Source organism: Homarus americanus, unplaced genomic scaffold (genome assembly GCF_018991925.1).
Source record: "Homarus americanus isolate GMGI-L3 unplaced genomic scaffold, GMGI_Hamer_2.0 scaffold27231, whole genome shotgun sequence".
NCBI lineage: Eukaryota > Metazoa > Arthropoda > Malacostraca > Decapoda > Nephropidae > Homarus > Homarus americanus.
The window spans coordinates 1,996,943-2,004,592 of NW_024718545.1; positions in this window are offsets into that span (position 1 = coordinate 1,996,943).

Here is a 7,650-nt window from a genome sequence, read left to right on the forward strand (position 1 = left end):
CAAGCACACACACACGCGCACACATCTTCAACTCCTCCTTTCTGCACTGAAAAGCATAAACAAACATTATACAGTTTTACGATCTTCATTGAGAGCTTATTTAATGAACACGTCTTGTGAGAGCCTCCCCCTCCTTCCCCCTCCTGATCCCCGTGTGTGTGTGTGTGTGTGTGGCAAGATTTAAGAGTGGTATAAATTTCACAGTTTTTTTGATATTTGACACTTTTATTGTGTATATTATTTGAATATATAAGCAAATAAATAGAATTAAGTATTATAAACAACCCACCCGACTTGACCTCTTACAGCCTCATCAAGAACACGTATATAATTCACACACACACTCCAAACATTTCATCGTCATCTCAGTCTTGTATTTCAACACACCAACTCCCAGTCTATTTTTTTTTTTTATTATTGTTATATATTATTCAGCGCGTTCAGGTTCCCATCTAAACTGGACTGATTTGTATAATTTCTGCAACGTTTTATGAATCACTGTTCTCCAACATAGTCCCTTTAATTCACTAAGGAACTGTTACTCAATCAACTTACATAATCCCTGCCAATTATTTAAGGGGACTCCACCCATCTCTTCAATCGCCCCGTGTGTTAGAGTAGTGCACGTCAATAACCCGGAGACTGGACACACGTAATGGACTGACGTGACCAGGACCACGTCAGGGACAACAACTACCACCCCCACCACGACTACACTACTCTCTCTCTCTCTCTCTCTCTCTCTCTCTCTCTCTCTCTCTCACTTCCTGCATGATGACACAGTTACTGTACTTGGAGAAAAAAAAGCGAGGAAGGTATATACATAATTACACATACACACACCTAGAGTCAATGAGATAATAGTACACATGTTTCGATGGCCGGGTACCCCCAGTCCACCCAGCTGTAAATAGGTACCTAAATTCATAGTACACAGTCATGCCTATGTCACCCACTAAAATGTGTACATATATAACCATAAATGTCCAGCACAAGTGTACAATCATAAACGGCTGTGCAAAGATATATGGTACCAGAAAGGAGTACACACGAGTACACTGCAGTACACACGAGTACACTGCAGTACACACGTAGAGCCTCAGTTAGAGAGATGTACAAATGGACACAGACGGCTGCACATGGACCACGTGAAAATTAGGTTAGGTTAGGTTAGGTTAGGTCAGGTCAGGTCAGGTTAGGTTAGGTTAGGTCAGGTTAGGTTAGGTTAGGTTAGGTTATTTAATCATCAGATAAAATAAACTGTGGGGTCTACTCCTCACGTGATCCCTGCACAAGCGCACGTAAAACTCAAACGTTGACGAAAATTCAGAAGAAATCCATTAACTGGTACTACTGAGGAGGAGGAAAATAGTTCACTCCATCACTCAAGTACTAGAAGTAATTCGGGGAATGTCTATTACTCATACATACATACATCCATCATGCATACATACATACATACATACATACTTACATACATACATACATACATACATACATACATACATACTGAAATGTTTGTGGTGTGGGTGGGGGGCAGTGGTCGCCAACCCTCAGACCTGATGATGATGATGATGATGATGATGATGATGATGATGATGATGATGATGACACTTTGATTCGTTGGATATATCAAGGCATCATCAGCTGAAGATTAGACACTCCAGCTTATTTTACCTGAAGATTAACCACCCTAAACCTACTTGGGAGTTGAGTTAGGTTAGGTAGTAGGTAGTAGGCAGCTACCAAACAGGGAGGTACTACCGCCTGGGAAGATATTGGAATCATAATGTGTTATCTAATGGTAGACCCTGCTGCTCTATGGCATCACGAAAATTGTGACCAAGTCCCAGGTTGCTGATCTGACTTTCTGCCTCATTTACACACAGTTGTAGGATCTCAATTGTTTCTCTTACTTGGACAACACAACTTATATAATGTGTATAATTTCTCTCTTGATTTATTTTTTTTCAATTTTGTATTTATTTATGGTTATTATTTTGATTATTTTGATTATTTTATTTGTATTAATTTGCTATTAATTTTATTAATTATTGAAATAATAATGATAATAGATATTATCATTATTATTATTATTATTATTATTATTATTATTATTATTATTATTATTATTTATTGTTATATTTTCGCCCCCCAGGCCCTGATGTGGGTCATTACCTGTGCCCGTAAAAAAAAAAAAAGGATTTCTTAGGTGAGGGAAGGGTGATTAATCTTAAAGTGAAATAAGCTGGGGTGTCTAATCTTCAGGTGATCTATACGATGACATCTTCTCTACTTGATAAATAAAACAAAACATTTGAAGGAAAAAAAAAACATAAAACTCATATTAGCATAAAATGGGAAGCATAAATTCCACGCCATTAGATTACGAAGGTGAGGTTATAGAGAATATTTATGGGAAGGAAATATTTGAGGAATTCGATCACCATTTAGGATACAGCAGTGTAGGACGTATGGGCCTCGCGACGTTTGGTTAGGTTAGGTTTAGGTTAGGTTAGGTTTAGGTTAGGTTAGGTTGACTTATACAAAACCCCAAAAAGTTATTAAAAAGAAAAGAAAAATCAAGAACAATGGCGTCCCTGTTATGTTTTAAAATTCACGTCGTGTGTTGAGGAGGCGGCCACCAAAGTTTTTGTCACAAGAAAAAGAAATTGCGATGATTTTCGACAGGGAATTTGTCTTGTGATTTCAAATTACGGTCGAGACGCGGACGTGGGAGGGTGGAGGTGGGGGGGTGGGAGGGGGGGGGAGGGGGGTGGGAGGGTGTGGGAGGGTGGGGAGGGGGGGTGGGGGGGTGGTGGTGGGGTGGAGGATAAGGATGGTGGTGATGATAGTAGGTAGGATGGGGGATGAAGGAGTGGGAGGTGAAAGGAGGTGGAGGGTGGGGGGTGACCAAGACAAAACACCTGAAGAAGATGTAAGGCTGACTTAACTGGTTGTCTTAAACTAAGGTACAAAATTACCTCAGGAAAATTGGTAGAAACTTGAGGAAGACATTTAACTATTTCACTTAGCAGTAGTTAGGGGTGTGTGTGTGTGTGTGTGTGTGTGTGTGTGTGTGTGTGTGTGTGTGTGTGTGTGTGTGTGTGTGTTGTGAACAGGTGTGTATTAATGTCTTGGCCCTGAGTGGGTAATGCCAGCAGGAGCAGTGAGAGTAACCAGCAGTCTAGACAGCAGAAGGAAGCAGACGAAGCACCAGCAGAAGTAAGCAGTAAGTAAGCAGGATGGGTGAAGGGAAGGAGCTGAAGGGGGAGGTGAAGGGGGAGGAGAGGGTGAAGGGGAAGAAGGGAAGGGGAAGGGGGGGAAAGGGGAGGGGTGAAGGAGGGAGGGTGAAGGGGAGGAGGGGAAGGGGAGGAGGGGTGAAGGGGAAGGAGGGGAGGGGTGGAGGGGTGAAGGGGGAGGAGGGGTGAAGGGGAGGAGGGGTGAAGGGTGGAGGGAAGGAGTGAAGGAGGAGGAGGGGGTGGAGGGGGAGGGAGGGGCTGGTCGTGTGCCATTTTAGAGCAGTATAGTGTGTGAGTGTTGGAGGCTTATGGTCCTGTGAGTCGGCCCTCGCTCTGTCTTGTGTGTTGACCAGCTGTCACCGCCCTCTAGGCTGGTCACTCCCCTGTGTGTGTGTGTGTGTGTGTGTGTGTGTGTGATTTAAATATTTATGTTTTGTTTTTACATGAGAGAGAGAGAGTATGTATGTCTGTAGTCTGTTTACGTTTCTATTTCTAAATGACACGAAAAACAATAAGACACCATTCCCTCCTTATTTACAAACCAAAATACGAACAAATTGGCTTCAGATCCTACTATTAAAAAACACCCCCCTTCCCTCCTCCCCCTACCCCTCCCTCCCTCCCCTGACGAAATACCTCATTTACCTGTCAGACGTTGTTAATTAATCAATGGGTTCTGTTGGAGGTGAGGACAGCACCCTGAAGGAGAGGAGGCACATCCTGCTTCAGAGGGAGGTGTGTGTGTGTGTGTGTGTGTGTGTGTGTGTGTGTGTGTGTGTGTGTGTGTGTGTGTGTGTGTGTGTGTGTGTGTGTGTGTGTGTGTGTGTGTCCTCTTTCATTATTTTGTTTTGACGGGGATCAAGCGTCTATGAGTATAACACCTTGTTCATTGTAGAGCCATTATAGTCTGAGGGGCCTGAGGCAAGGGGGAGGGGGGGACTGAAACAAGGGGGAGGGGGGTCTGAAACAAGGGGGAAAGGGGTCTGAAACAAGGGGGAGGGGGTCTGAGACAAGGGAGGGAAGGAAGGGGGGAGGAGACAAGAAGGCACAAAATAGGAAGATGGGAAACAAAATATATCGGTATCTATAAATTATTTGCCATGATAAATTTCCTTGGTCTCCCGTGCACAGCATGATGGCGACCTGTGTCCACCCAGCCACGTAATAATTTCTACAGAGACCATCATGTACTCGTATATCCCTCTGCTGAGTACATGTTGACTATGACTCTGAGGCTAAGTACTGAGGCGAGGCAATGGTGGAGGAGTCTGGTCACTGAGGTAAGGCAAATGGGGTCTGGTCAGTGAGGTAAGGCAAGTGGGGTCTGGTCAGTGAGGTAAGGCAAGTGGGGTCTGGTCAGTGAGGTAAGGCAAGTGGGATCTGGTCAGTGAGGTAAGGCAAGTGGGGTCTGGTCAGTGAGGTAAGGCAAGTGGGATCTGGTCAGTGAGGTAAGGCAAGTGGGGTCTGGTCAGTGAGGTAAGGCAAGTGGGGTCTGATCTCTGAGGAAAGCAAGGGGAGGAGGTGTCTGGTCTCTCAGGCGAAGTAATGAAGGTGTAAGACAAGACTGGGGGAGGTCAGGGTCGGGACCATAAGAGGTTCCTTCCCGGGTGTTCCAGTGAGGCTCAACAGTGTGGTGTGAGGTCCAGATCCCCGCAAAAGGGAACACAAAGATTCGGGTTTCTATTTTCTTCATCTTTTGTTTTAAGTCTAAGCTTTTAACCCTTATTGACAGCCAGTGTGTAAAGCTTGTTGGATCACCTGAATATTCAACCACCCAGCTTATTTCACCTGAAGATTAACCACCCTAACGTTCACTTAACCTAACCCCACCAAGGTAGAGTTAAGGGTGTTTGATCATCAAGTGAAATAATTGGAGGTGCTCAAATTTACGGCCATTGTAATAAGTTCTGACGAGAGAGAGAGAGAGAGAGAGAGAGACCTGCATACATACCGTGGTCAGCCCGCCAGTCGTAACAGTTCACAAGCTCAAACAAACTCACAGGGCGAGGAGTGGGTGGGGTAGGTGTCCCTCCCTCCCAGGCCTCGTCTCTCCCGCCACCGGCACTGTCACGAGCTGCTCCTGACAATGAACAAGATGTGGTTAGGTTAGGTTAGGTTAAAGAAACATTACACATAAATAAATAATAATAAAAACGCCTTGGATCCACTTTCCATATTACCCCTAGCGTAACTCATCTAAATATTAATCACCTTTATGTGGTCCTAATCTAACCTAACCTAAACTAGCCTAACCCCCTCACGTAATCTTCAGGTTAAATAATAATAACAATAATAATAATAATAACAGAAAGAATCCCTAACACATCCTCTCCTCATTCGCCTCAACAGGGAAACCTAATAACTACCTGTCCTCCACTTATTAGCACAGGTGCACAGCCAGGCAGGGAGAGGTCACCAGGTAAGTAAGGTCACCACACGAGCTGGTTGGTTAAAGGCCACTTAGGCAATTCCCAAATTGACGATATTCTCACATAGACGATTTAACCTAACCTAACCTAACTTAACCTAATCTAACCTAACCAAACCTAACCTATCCTACCCAGCCCTAACATAACCTATCCAACCCAAACCTAATCTAACCTCCCCACTCTCCCCCACAGGTATAGCGTTAGGTGAGTAGAAACACCAGGTTAAATAAACAAGGGTGGCCATTCTTCAGGTGACCCGACTGCGACGAGACAAAAGACTGACAACAATTTCGACTGAGCTGTAAATTGTTCGTGGTGGCGCCCGGGGGAAGCCAAGCTGACGGCAGGGGAATTGGAGGAAATTGATAAGATTGGGGGTAAGTGGCCAAGTTTGGTGTGAGAGAGAGAGAGTTAAAGAGAGAGAGAGAGAGAGAGAGAGAGAGAGAGAGAGAGAGAGAGAGAGAACGAATAAAATATAGAGAAGAGAGAGATAAAGATCGAAACAAGGAAGAGACAATGAGAGAGAAGACTTAAACACAGAGGAAGAAAGAAATTACAAGTGAGAAAGATGGAATGAATGAGATAAAGAGTAAGAGAGAGAAAAAGAAAGATATAAATAGAGGAAGAGAGAAAAAAAGATAACGAGGAGAATGAGATAAAGAGAAATATACAAACAAGAGGGGAGAGAGAGAGAGAGAGAGAGAGAGAGAGAGAGAGAGCCCCCTCCTCACTACACACCAACTATTCCCTCACCACTGTCACCATCATCACCACCACCACCACTACAGCAATGTATTATATATATATATGAGTGTGTGTGGTGCGTTCCAATCACCATGCTAGCCTATATAGTGTGGTGATATCCGCCTCTCTGTCATGCCAATAACATCAGTATTAATAAGACACCATGATCATGCCAGCCACACACGTATTGTTTCTGTAATAGCGCGCCTCTGTTTACCTGTATCCGCATTCCCCGAGGTTGATACTGTATTGAAGAATGTCTCACTGATTTATGATAAAACTATAGGAGTAATAAGATAATATTTCCTTCAAGATAATATGCTTGAATTTTTGTCTCCTAATCGGTATTAAGTGAATGTATCTAGTTAAGGTAGAGTCTCAGTGTTAATTTTGTCTCCTAACTGGTGCTAAGTGGACGTATCTAGTTAAGGTATCACTATTGGTTAGGTTAGGTTAGGTACTACACGGCTCTTCACTACAGATGTTACCTATATTGATGACAGTTAACACAAAATAACTTTATCCAAGAATTCGTTTAAAAGATATATAGGAACTGTCACCTTGTGTGTTTGTTGTTGTTGTTGTTGTTTTAGTTGAAGTTCCGACAAAAACAATCACATTATGTGTTTGTTGTTGGTTTAGCTGTTGCTGTAACACAAGAAACTATCACCGTGAGCTGTTTTAGCTGTGGGTGTGGTATAGGAGATGACGAACCAAGCTGTCTTTAGTACAGTACCCCGACGCTACAGTAATTCACAGGCAAATACAAAATAAAAAATGTCAGGTGTTAAGGATAATATAAGAAAAGGTAGATAGATAGAGAGATAGAATGCCCAACGTGTAGGTCATGTACTGGGGTTGAGAGCACACGAGAAGAACACACATGAATCTTAACGACAATGACTTCGGGTGTTTGGAGACGAGTAAGATGAAAGCCAAGGCTGCATCTGAGAAGCATAACACACACACACAGTCATCCTAGACGGCGGAAACCCTGAGAACAAACAGAGGAGGAGGGAGGGAGGGAGAGGAGCCTGGAAGACAAGATGTAGACCTCCTGCACAGATGTCCTCCCTTATAAATCTACAACTATCTCTTCTTGCAGAAGTTGAACAAAAGGATGACCACCACCACCCTCCTCCCTCCCTTATTGCTTTAGGATTTATGAGTGAAGAGTTTACGGAGATTTGCATATCAAAGTGCGGTAGGGGAGGTGGGGGGAGGGGGAGGTAGGG